Source organism: Hypomesus nipponensis, chromosome 17 (assembly GCF_054491055.1).
Source record: "Hypomesus nipponensis isolate SF chromosome 17, ASM5449105v1, whole genome shotgun sequence".
NCBI lineage: Eukaryota > Metazoa > Chordata > Actinopteri > Osmeriformes > Osmeridae > Hypomesus > Hypomesus nipponensis.
The window spans coordinates 4,138,175-4,150,718 of NC_140377.1; the positions used below are offsets into that span (position 1 = coordinate 4,138,175).

Sequence of the window (12,544 nt, forward strand, 5' to 3'; positions counted from 1 at the left end):
AAAAAAGTACAAAAACAGGACAAGGATCAAGTGAGGCAACCACGGCAGTAGCTTACGCTGAGAGAGAGGACTGAGGACTTGACAGGGGGTCACGTAAACCACCAACAGCTGTTCCACTGCCAGAGAACAGAGAGGGAGAGTCAGACGAAGGACAACAACTTTGAGCAAAAGGGACAGTGAGTGCAGGAAGGTGGCGATAGAACAATAGACACAAGGGGGATGTGGCAGGAGGGGAGTGAGATTAAGCAACAACATTCCCAGAATTGTTGCGTGGAGCCGCGTTTCAATCTCTCTCACATGGAGGAGAGTCGGGGGAAAAACAGGGTGGATTTAGGGCTCTGCTCGGAGGACGGCTTTGGCTACAGGTGGGATGGAAGAGAGAAGTGTAGGAGGAGGACGGAATGGGGTGGGCGGAGGGTCGTGGAGGATCTCCGGTGTCGTGTTTTGAGCAGGGCCAGAGGTAAACGACACTCTTTCTCAAACGGAATAAAATACACATGGCGACATTCTGCCTCCCGGCGTCTATAACCAGCTTAATGAAGCTCCCTCACAGGATCACAGACCTCAGACTGTTCACCCTCAATGGTTTGTGCATGGTAAAAGGCTGTCGGAGCCTTATAAATTCTCTGTTTGCAAGGAGCCGTACAGATTGAGGATTCATCAGTGAGTTTTAGGGGGTTGGCTTGATGATTTGGATCGTTGTCTCTGCCAAGTCTGCGCACATGTCTCTGCGACAGGGGGTGTGAGAGCCTTGCTGAGGGGTAGGGCTTGGCCCCAAGCAGGGACAGGGCTGGTTTCCATGGCTAATCTTTACATACCTCTGAAGTTCCTGTTTGTTTTTCTTACCTTGGCAGAGCTAGAGGAAAATCTCCTGAACAGAGAGAGAGAGATCGAAGTCAAACTAAGGACATGTCAAGTATCACAAAATCATGGTGTAGATGTCAACTAACACACACACACACAAACACACTCACAACTTGTGTACTGTGTATTTTGGAAGGGGGCGGGTTTCCAGCTCCTATGACAGACAGGGGAAAACATGTAACTCTAGACTTTCCTAAATGGGGCATCTCTCTCCGTGTGACCGCCAATAGGGCAGAGGTTGTCTGGTGTTAGAAGGGCCTCCAGACACAGCCTCTTCCAGGCAGGAAGCACAGACCACAGCACAGCTCACACCTGCTGTGGCAAGCCTGCGGGCGCAGTCACTCAGGACCCTCGTTCCTTTCTGAGGAGAATTACGAGCATTGTGTTTTCTCCCCGGACTTCAAGTGAATGGAGAAACACTATACAAACCTATTTTGAGAATATTGATATTAAAATCCATAATGGTGTTCTTCTGTCCAGACTAATTCATTATGCACGCCAGGTGTTCCGTTCAGAACAAGCTGAAATGTCTGGTTTTTAGGGGTCAAAACCAAAACTGAAAGGTGAAATCTTTCATTTCTCAGGATATCAGAGAGGCTTTGTCCTGTGACAGCAGGTGTCCCCATAATTCCGTCTGAGGTCACAGGGTAGCAATGTATTTCAGTTCACACCTGCCTCATCCCCCCTCCACCTGGCCGGCCCGACCACGGGGCACACCAGGGGCTTCACACACTGACCTATGTGTTGACTTCCCTGCCCTCACCTACAGTGGTTCCATTTGTGAAATGATTACCGAGGAGTGGTGGTCAGGTAAACGCATAGAACTTGTCTCATCTCTGATCTCTCCAGTCTAGAGAGCAGCACCTGTCTCTCCCAGACACCTGTGCACCACCTGCTGTCCTCTTAGAACAGGCAGCCCACTGCTGTAAGGAAATCATACGCGCACAAAGTCACACAAATGCCCACGCACACACGCATGTTCTCATGCAATTATGTCAACGCCAATACGTGTGACCAGCACACTAATGGAGCAGTGAATGTACCACCGAGAGAGAGAAAATGACAAAGAATAGGACAGATACCAGAACAGAAAGACAGTGAAAGATAGAGACAGAGTACTACAGTACCACACCATGAACCATAATACATGTTATGATGACAACGTCTGATGCTCAGCGCCACTTTGGCTTCAACCAATCCCCATCTGGAATGTGTTAGGACAACAGCGACACGCTCACAACATGAAGGGATAATCCCTGGGGGAAGAGAGAGAGAGAGAGAGAGAGAGAGAGAGAGAGAGAGAGAGAGAGAGAGAGAGGGGGGGGGGAGAGGGAGAGGGAGAGGGAGAGGGAGAGGGAGAGGGAGAGGGAGAGGGAGAGGGAGAGGGAGAGGGAGAGAGAGGGAAGGAGAGAAGGGAATGAAATAACATGGAAAACGAGAACACGGAAAAAGGATGAGAATGTGGGCAAGGAGGTTAGAGAGATAAGATTCATGGAAGAGCTTAGATGTTATGGAGGAGGTGAACAAACAATGAGAGGAGTCAAAGGACACCCATGGTCTGTCTCGGAGGGAGGATTTAGTAACAAGTGGATTCGCTTTCACCAACTTCTCGAGACAAACAAGTGTGAACTGCAGTGCACTGATATGTTGCACTCAAAGATCCCGTGCTTTTTGTGCTACAAGTGCACCATCTGTGGGACAACAGAGGCAACAACATTGAGTACGGTGGCCCTGAAGTGCAAAACACCCCCCCTAATATGAGTACATCCCCCAAATGAAAACACTCCCCCCGAATCCGAGTCAACTCCTCCCAAATCGGATGACTTGTTCACCTCCCCCCAATACAAAAGCACGCTCCCCCAAATGGAAAACGACATTACATTAACTCAAAAACACATTACATTAACTCTGAACGGAAAGGGTAGGTATACCTACCAGACCGATCTGACCCTAGGTATACTACACTTCAGCGCTGACTGGATGCAGTAGGCTAACTAACAAGAAATAAGAAATTGATCGACAGAAGTACAAAATGCAATAGCCTGACAGAGTTACGTGCACCGGGACATTTATTTGGGTATCGAAGCATGTAGCATAGGCTACTTATGCAAAAGCATAAATTGCGTGTTAAACATAAACATCGATAGCCAAACAAGTAGTCCACGTAACTGTCATTATCATGAACTTGATTGTTTTGGTTGGAATGAAAGAGGAAACATTTGTGTTAATAATTCAGAGTCATGACACCACTCTTTATTTTAATCAGGGTCATTCCTATGAAATAATCTTAGATATGCTGTTAATGTTTCACAATATTACAATAAGTAGCCTAGCCTATGCACACGCTAAAAACGCAGTTGAAGGAAGCAGGCCTTTTCAGAAGAAAAAACTAATATTCCACTACAGAACACCGAAATGCCACAACGACAGAGTAACGTGGACCAGGATAGTTATTGTTTGGGTAACGATTGTTACATTTAACACTAAATACTTCTGCCTAGTAGCATACTAATTTGCTACATTCTTCGATAGCCAAACAACTGTCCTGGTGCACGTAACTCTGCCAGGCGTAGCCTACATCTGTCGATCAATTTCATATTTCTTGTTAGTTAGCCTACTGCATCCAATCAGCGCTGAAGTGTAGTACCTACCCTTTCCGTTCTGAGTTAATGTAATGTGTTTTTGAGTTGATGAAATGTCGTTTTCCATTTGGGGGAGCGTGTTTTTGTATTGGGGGGAGGTGAACAAGTCATCCGATTTGGGGGGAGTTGACTCGTATTCGGGGGGAGTGTTTTCATTTGGGGGATGTACTCATATTAGGGGGGGTACTCATATTAGGGGGGGGTGTTTTGCACTTCAGGGCCACCGTAATAGAGTCTGAGTATGATCTTCACATCACGATCAGAGCTGCAGTGCCACAGAGAACCCTATAGATGGGGCTCTTGATTCAGACATGACCCACTGAACAGCTGATCTGGATGTCTTGAGAGGGGGTTAGTGGCATGGACCGGGGTTGGGGGAAAGAGGTGGGCTGGATGGGGAAGGGCCTAAGGATATGGCGGATGCTACAGAAGGATGATGCAAATGGGTAGGCTACAGGATAAGGAGCGTGGTTTCCTCAAGGATCACAATGACTCTTGCTTAGAGACTTGTTGCTCTTGTTGGTTAGTGGTAACTGATTTAAACTGTTGTATTCGCTGCAAAATATTCTAATTTAGTTAGAATATTATAAAATAAATATTATTATTTCTTTATTTTTTTACTGTTGCTTGCTTTTCTACAGGTACACTTGCACTTAGCGAATCATGTTGTTTAATTGTAACTTGCTTAACTACATGCTCTTATGGTTCTTCCCTTTGGCACTTATTTTTTGGTTGTTCACAATATGTGCTTCTTGTTTTGGCTACCTGCAATGCTTGGGACTATCTTGTTGTTATTATCAGTGACCTATGCCATTTGTAAAGCTCTCTCTTGGAAGTTGCTTTGGATAAAAGCATCTGCTAAATGAATACATGTAAATAAATGTGGAGCACGGGTCAGCCACAGGCAGAGATACAAGGGAGTTGTGTGAGGAGACAAGAGATAGGAGAGTATATACAATGGGACCAAGGAGAACTTTAGAAGGCTTCAGTTAAAGCATGTTGGAGGAAGAAGCTAAAAGGTAGCAGGAGTTGAAAACAGACTGAGGAACAGAGAAAGAGACACTGAGAGTGTGTGTGTGTGTGTGTGTGTGTGTGCAAGTGTATGTGTGTGTGCAAGTGTATGTGTGTGTGGAGGGGGTGAGGAGGTGTAGCAGGTGGAGGGCATGGTGAAGCCAGTGAAAAGGAGGAGGTGGCTGTGGGGCAGTGATTTAATTAGTGCCCTCTAGCCCCTAAAGCCCCTCGCTCATAGCATCAATAATGCATGGCTCCTTGTTTCCACTGCCATCATTAATCCTCCGTTACTATAATTAAAAGCCAAAAATCCCACAAGATGGTTCAGCTTGGCCGGGCACGGGTTAGGTTGGCACAAGAACTGATGAAAACTCCAGAGCAACACACCCTGTGGGCCGACAGACACACACCCTCACCGACAAACAGATCCAAACAGACTTATTGACATTCAGTCACAGAGAGAGAGAGAGAGAGAGGGAGAGTGGGGGGGGGGAGAGAGAGAGAGAGAGAGAGAGAGAGAGAGAGAGAAGGTGATGGAGAGGCAAGCAGAATCACACAGAGAAGAAAGGCAACTGCACAACTTTTATGAAACCACAAACCATCATGAGACACTGTGAAGAGACACTGGCGCGCAAAACATGGCGCGTTGTTTTGAATCTGCCAGTGAATTACAAAAAAAAACATGGATGAGTCAACACACATGCAACCACTATTAGCATGGCTTCTCCACCTGCAACAGACACACAATGGACCAGACACAGGCATTCACACGCCAACACATACTCACACAACCCAACTGATCCCAGAAGTGGCATGTAGCCACAGCACACTGCAGCCAAGCCAGAACAGCAGAGAGAGGAGGAGCTGTCTGATGCAGCAATTAGGACCGCTGTCTTGGTGGGCAAACAGGGAGGAATATTTTCAGACGGGAGATCTCCATGGGCACCTATGATGGGGTCCTGGCACACCTACAGAAGCACAAGCCCAGACCTATCAGACCTGCCAGAGCTGCATGCCTCCCAAATCCTGATACCTCTATCACCACCCCACTGTGCGACCCAACTGACATGTTAATGCGTTCGTCATTCGCCAACAACAAACTTCTTAACGGTGCTCATAACATCCGTGATGCTTGTTAAACATCAGTTGGCCTATTCCGACGTCAGTACGTCGCGATGAAAAGACGAGCTATGGCAAACGGTCTCTCTGACACACTGATTCGCCGACCCCACTCACCTTCACCTTTTCTCTTCACCCGGAGTCTTCTAATGAACCCCCAGTGAAGCTCCGGAGCTCGCATGCTCTTGAGCCCCCCTCACTCTCTCACCCCCTCACCCTCTCACAGAGCAGCCAGGGGCACTCCCCCCTCGCGTGGCTTCACCGTCGACGCTGCAGACAGCCCTCCTCCCGCCCCCTCCACCCTCGGCCCCATCCCCACTTGATTTATCGCTCTGAAATACCACTGCACTAATTAGTCAGGTAATTAATTAATAGGCATTTGCATTTGTGCATATGCAATTAGGAGGCTGGATAGGAGAGAGTGCAGATGGGGTCTGGGAGGCTAGCGGAGTGGGAGGTGTGTGTGTGCGTGTGTGTGTGTGTGTGTGGGGGGGGGGGGAGGATGTGTAGGTGTGTGTGTGGGAGGGGGGGTGCGTGTGTGTAGGTGTGGGTGTGTGGGAAGTGTGCAATTTCTCGTCTATGTTGGTGTGTGAGTTGAAGTTGGAACAAGAAAAATGATATTTGCAGAAAGAGTGAGAGAAGTACAGGTCATTGTCTCCAGTGCCTATTGGGGGGGGGGGGGGGGGGGGGGTGATGACAAGACAAAGAGCTGTAGCTACATGACTTTGGATGGCTCAAGCAGCTAGCATGGCGATGTACACAGGATTCTCTTTGGGAGTTCAAAATGACTATACATGTTGTTGTGTTCAATTGGGGTCAGCCAAATGAAGATAAACCGTTGCTAGTACGTATAGAGCATTGTGCATTCCACAGACATTCTTGGCAGATGGCTCACACTTGAAAGCAAACCTCGCACAAACAAAACCCCCTCTTCAGCCAGACTACTAAGCTTCCAGATTCTGCTCCAGAATTCTCCTACCAGTTTTAAACCGTTGTGTTTGATGTCTCCTTGAGTCTTGGCATAAGCCGTGTTGCTGACATTTACCATTTATTTAGGCAAGGTGACCTGAACGATGTTTGGGACTTGTTGAAAACCACCAGCTCCCCTATGGCAAACGGACATCATTCCCATCTCCCAGTACAATTGAGGTGGGGCACAGACTTGGCTAGTAGTGGTGTCTGATGCCCCTCCACCCCACACCATTTGGGGTACTGCCAGGGTACCACCCTCCTGTCCCACACGGGACCAGAGACATTACTGAATGGAAAGCATCACAGCTTCTCAGCCACAGCTGCTACACTTCTGGTGATCTTTCTAGATTACCCTGCCTCCCTCCCTTCTCCACCCTACCCTCCTCCACCTCACCCCTTAAAATCCTTTTCTTTGGACACCCACACCCCCACCCCCTTCCCCATAGAGGCTGTCTGACTGTGGCATCAGAGCAGTAGGTGAACCTTGCCCAAGGACGTGTCCTGGTGATAGCTGCTTTCCTGTCCTCTCTCTGTCCAATGTGGTTGTGCATTGACTAAAAGAACTGGTTTGCTGGTTGCAGAGCATGTTTCTTGTAGTTCAATACATAGAGACAGATTTGATTTAGGGACAGTGACTGAAGAACTAGAGTCAGTTTGAGGTCAATTTGAAACTTCAGTATGGCTTCTGAGAAAGCTATTTGCCCTGTGTGCCAAACCTCATCCCACACTCTGGTCCTCTCAACCAGGCTCAACCAGCCCCCTGGTCCCTCCTCTCAGCAACCCCCACCTTTTCAACCCCTCCCTGGGGCAGCTACACACACCTGGGTCACCCTCGGCAGGAGGGTTGAGTCTGGGCCCCGCCAGCACAACAGGCTCTAAGCACACCAGAGCTGATGAAGCCTCTCACCAGACCAACACTCCTGGTCTCCCCTCTCACCTTAAGCACCAGCTACCTAAACAGCAAATAGCCTATAGCTTAACTTGGTCATATGGATTTCTTATCTCAATTGTAAGACGATCCACGAATGTCTCGCTTGGTAATATAACTGTTAGAAAATTAAAAGCCAGGATGAAATTCATAACGACTGTTCGTTTGGCTTTGAAAATAAAGCTGAATATTATTATCATTAAATTATCATTCTTATCGAAGTAGGTACATAAAGAAGCATTAGCCTTCTTTGTCTATGTTTTAGGAACTATTGTAGGCCTATATGCTCAAACACCTCCGATGCTCTTGCCTAATCCTTTATAATCACAGGCATAGACCGGATACAGCTTTGAAAATGTTACGTTGGCGAAACAACAACTGTAATCATTTTTGTTCCACCATTTCCCGTTTATTGCTTCCTATAGTCTGTTTCTATTTTTTTCCTGGCTGTGTGAGTGAGAGCGCAGTGACAGATGGCTGGCTCCTCTTCCCTCGGGAAGCCAATCTCTCCGAATACAGGCGCATGTCAATCACCGGTTCTCATGTGATGGCTCTTGCCAGTGACGTGCCAACCATATGGCCTGGCATCATAGCTGGTATGTAACCCTGCCTGGTAGCTATGCCACACTGTCTCTGAGCGTGCGAGTGGATAGAGCACTGAAAGAAGCCTGCCGCAACTATTCTGTTGGAGCGTTTGTTCGCAGTACCCGAAGATGATCTGAACTCAGGCGCATTCTACCCCTTTAAGAGCTCCAGCGAAGGTAAGTTAGAACATAAACAAATTGAGGAGTGTCCGCTGCAAAACGGAAAGTAATGAATGTAATAAACAGAGATTCATAATGCGAGGCTGATTCAGGGGGGGGGGCATTTTAATGCGTTTGTACAAACGAAGTCAAGGAGGTTTGGATCCCACCACAGTCGTGGGTGCATCGGCTATTACGCTATACCATTTGCCCTTCAAATTGTAATGCCATGCTAGCAATTATGTCTCTCCTAGGCGTGTAATACCATTTACTTGGCACAGAAAACAAATCAGCAAATACAGGCTTTGCAGGCACTGGACAATATTACCAGTAGTCAATTAGGATTGTTCTAATCAGCTTCCTGAATAGCTTTATAGTCGATGCGAAGAGTCTACTCCAAAACAGATGGTACTGGACTCTAATTTGATTAAAATTAGATTGCATTGCTGTGTCTACACCTTGCATCAAAGAAACGGTGAGACAGCTATCTCTTTCACAGCTAATTGCTTCCACGTCTCGCTTTCTTTAAAAGAAGATTTATCGATGATAGGTGTGTTAATCTCGAAAGATATTAAGGGTGGGACAACGTCATTGGCGAAACGGCAGGCGTGTAAACCGCAATGAGAAGATAAATTTGCTATTTATTTGATGCTGTCTATCTTGTAAGTTAACCTGCTGGATAATAGGATAACTTACCACCAGAGGCTGTGCGGCTTCGCGGCAATTTTGATAAATTAAAACGTATGTTGCCAAATGCCTATGGATGAAATATGTTTCCATCTGTAAAAGCTTGCAAACAGCTAAAAGAAGTCCTTTATTGGGCATTCTTGCATAAGGAATGATGTGTGAAATACATTTATTGTCAGACACACGGTCTGTTAATTAAACGCTGTTCTTTCTTTTAACTTAGCAAATCTCTTGAGTCAGAACATTTTACACTAGCCCATTTTGCCCGTGGCGTACCCCCAAGACAATTATGCTTTCCTAACGACTTTGGTTCCATATAACGCCTGGTGGTTAACTTGGTAGTAGTCTTCATCCTGGAGAGTCGGAGTAGTACTGGTGAGCATTGCAGTGCAAATTATTGGAAATGATTTGAAGATTTCAAAGTTTAGATATTTTAAATGACCCTTCATCTTTGTTTTTCAATTTGATGTGTTAGCCGATTGGATTAATTTAACATCTAGGCCTATCTGCATCATAGGCCCATGATTTTGATAATGCTATATTAATTGATAATTTGATTATTATCTGTAAGCAACATATATTTAATCAGAACAGATGCAATAGTTAATTGTATGTACCTCTGAACTAAATTATATTGTCGGGAAAGTCTTAGAAAAAGTTACGTCTAAATGTGACAATTAAATTTAATCAGAATATATTGTATGACAAAAAAAAATATTGTATGACACAAAAAAAAAAAAAAAAAAAAAAAAAACTTTGCATCAATGTGAAAATACTTAGCATGATTTAGGGAGGGTGTTCAGGGTGGAATAGTGCTGGAATTCAGCCAGGAGTGTGTAGGAGTCGGGGGACGAGAAAGTGGGGGGACGTCGTTTCACAGCTCGCCCCATGGGATCTGTAATGTGCCCTCTGCCGATGAAACCCCGCTGCGCGAGGACGCGAGAGGGCACATGGAAGACAGTAGGGAATTAAATGGGGATCCATCTGTCTGCAGATCCGGCTGTTCACTGAAATTGTTTATTTATAAAATAAATGTATATTTAGCATGTTTTCTCCAGTATTATGGGCTAGTATTTCTAGTCTCCATTAATGATTTCTTCTCTATTTTCCAGAGCCGCAATGTTGACAAGACTGTTCAGTGACCCTTCACTGCTTCCCGATGTGCAGAAATATTCGGGATGGGCGGATGACAGCGAGAGCGAGGACTCGAAAAATAAAGATGACGACCAGGATCACTGCCGCCTGGTTGATGAAGATTTAGGCGACAGTGACCTGAGAGGCAGCCGGACACACTCCGAAATCGCAGGTGACGATGAAGATGATGACGAGGTGGATGAAGAAGACACGGAGGACGATGCAGAGGGAAATAGACCGAAAAAGCGAGGACCTAAGAAGCGTAAAATGACCCAGGCGCGTGTCGAGCGCTCCAAGATTCGTCGTCATAAGGCAAACGCACGGGAAAGAACGCGTATGCATGACCTGAACTCTGCGCTAGACAACCTGCGTAAAGTTGTGCCCTGCTACTCCAAAACGCAAAAGTTGTCTAAAATTGAGACTCTCCGATTGGCCAAGAACTACATTTGGGCCCTGTCTGAGATACTACGTTCTGGTAAAAGACCCGACCTTGTTTCCTACGTACAGACACTGTGTAAAGGACTCTCCCAACCCACAACCAACCTGGTGGCAGGGTGTTTACAGCTCAACTCCCGAAACTTCTTGACTGAGCAGTGTCCGGAAGGAGGACGCTATCACGGGTCCAACAACTTTTCCATGCATTCATATCCATACCAGTGCGCGCGTCTGTCCAGCCCACACTGTCAGTCTGGCACAAACTCCAATTCTTTACGAACTCACGGGTTTTGCTCATCTTACGACTCGCTGTATGGTGGGGGTGGATCTCCCGAATACAACAGTCCTGAATATGAGGGACCACTCAGCCCACCTGTGTGTGCCAATGGTAACTTTTCTCTGAAACATCAAGGCTCTACTTCACCCGACGTAGAGAAAGGCTATCACTATTCTATGCATTACTCCGGCCCCCCCAGCACTCGCCCTACTGCTGCACACAATCTGGTGTTCGGTTCTTCAGGGGTGCGTGGCAGCATCCATTCTGAAAACGTTCTGCCTTACCATGACATGCACTTACACCACGAACGGGCCCCCGTTTACGACGAACTGAATGCGTTTTTCCACAACTAAACCCCAGTGCGTCCTCTTACAATCATCGAGTACACTTGACAGGGTGCCACGTCACCCATATATTTACTGCCCCATCCTGCACTCACTCTATCAAGGACTAACACCAGGAACAAAATATGTGGAAGAAGTCATTATTGACATGTGTGTCCGTTGTATGTTGTATTTCTTGTGTCAGATTACACAGGCCTACTGCATTTGAGAGACATCTAGACTGAATGCAAGCACAGACACACGTACATAATGTATAGTATTGTCACGATAATATTCTAGTAATTTAAACAATTGTGATTTTTGTTTTATTATTTGAATACACAAAACGCAACGCAACACTGATTGGAAAAACACTTGATGCTCTTCAAGGGACAGCCTAATTGTTGATCAATGGTTTACAGCTATGCAATAACATGACATAAAAATGTTAAGACCCAGGTGTGAAACCAATTTATTTATTGCAGTGGGGTTCGAAATGTTAATGCTTTCTCCGTTATTACTAATATGTCTCTGTATGGTCATTGTCATGTGATGGGCAGGTTTGATATTTGCAAATCACACACATACACACAAGCGCACACACAGACAAACACACGCACACACACTTTGGAAGAAGAGGGTACACGACCTAATGTAGGCCTATTTCGAATTCCTTTGACGTTTGACATGAAAATCCAGTTTCAGTAAGAGGTTTTCTGGTAATTTTTCAGATAGCTGCTGCAAGTCATTAAGTTGCAAATGAACTTAAGCGAAACGGATTCACATTTTTTATCCATATAATACAACGAATATGATAATGGAACCTAACCAGGTATCCGTCTCATGTCGTATCCTATTCAATAAATACAAGAAATACAAGATGATGGTCCTAGAATTTAAATAAGAGTGATTCATTTTTTCATGATAAAAACGGTTGGTTTTACATTATGTATTTTGATGACATCAACATATTTATTGTAATTACGATTATTGTTATTGTTTTATTATTATTATTATTACTATTGATGAAACGATGAATTAATTTGATTATTTTTATGTCAGTGTTAGTATGCTATGGAAGTTAGATGAAGGGGCCCCTTGAATCATCAATATGTTGCTGACAATTTTTCATGAAAGTAAAAACTTTGTACTTAAACAATTGTGTGGTAAAATAAAATTATGGTAAACCACATTGTGTAACTTTTTACAGTTTAATCAACGATTTGAAAGCCATGTGTTTTTTCTTGTTTTATTAGCCCGAGAATCTTAGCATATGTGATAAATGTATGTTCATGTCATGGCATGTGGGGTGTAGAAGGAGTTGAATTATTTTAGGCCTATTAAACACAAAGCACATAACATTCAATATGTCATATGTTAGCCCTGGAGTCAATATTCTTGCGGTTTGG

The 12,544-nt window shown here is 45.3% G+C and overlaps 1 pseudogene across 1 annotated transcript; it reads left to right on the top strand.

The window, feature by feature from the left end:
* The first annotated feature begins 8,211 nt into the window (after nucleotides 1-8,211).
* LOC146253050 (neurogenic differentiation factor 2 pseudogene) lies at nucleotides 8,212-12,097 on the top strand (annotated as a pseudogene). The gene is made up of 2 exons (XR_014731776.1): nucleotides 8,212-8,297; nucleotides 10,079-12,097. The product of XR_014731776.1 is annotated as a neurogenic differentiation factor 2 pseudogene (transcript).
* Nucleotides 12,098-12,544: the final 447 nt, after the last annotated feature.